Raw genomic sequence first — 386 nt, forward strand, 5'->3', positions numbered from 1 at the left:
CTAAGTTGAGGGGTATCTGAGAGCCGTCTCCCCTCATGTGTCCCACACCATGGTCACTGCTAGAGCCTGCCTGACCCCTCCAGTCCTGCTGCCAAAGCCAAAGAAATGGAGACAGGGGAAGGCGTGAGGGGTGGGGAGGGCAGGAACCAACCAAGGTCTTTCCAGTTGGGGTTTGTTGACAAAGAGGGTGGTGGGCACCTGAGAAATGAAGGAGGGAGAGCAGAGAGGATAGAAAGCTGAATCCCCCCAGCTTTGTGCAGTGGCAGTATCATAGCCAGTGAGATTTATCCAAGGCTTGATTATTGCTAAATGGAAAAATAAGAAAACTGAGTCCCAGTGAGAGTTGTTTTCTGTTAACAGGTCTATGCAGGGAGCTTTGGGGAAGG

General features: G+C 51.6%; 1 non-coding gene across 1 annotated transcript; it reads left to right on the forward strand.

Moving 5' to 3' along the window:
• Positions 1–248: 248 nt before the first annotated feature.
• On the forward strand, positions 249–386 carry LOC129559696 (U4 spliceosomal RNA). Its single transcript, XR_008686626.1, has one exon. It is a non-coding gene; the product is annotated as a U4 spliceosomal RNA (small nuclear RNA).

This window comes from Moschus berezovskii, chromosome 8 (genome assembly GCF_049115385.1).
Source record: "Moschus berezovskii isolate FMDL1 chromosome 8, NW_MosBer_1.0, whole genome shotgun sequence".
In the NCBI taxonomy this organism is placed as follows: Eukaryota; Metazoa; Chordata; class Mammalia; order Artiodactyla; family Moschidae; genus Moschus; species Moschus berezovskii.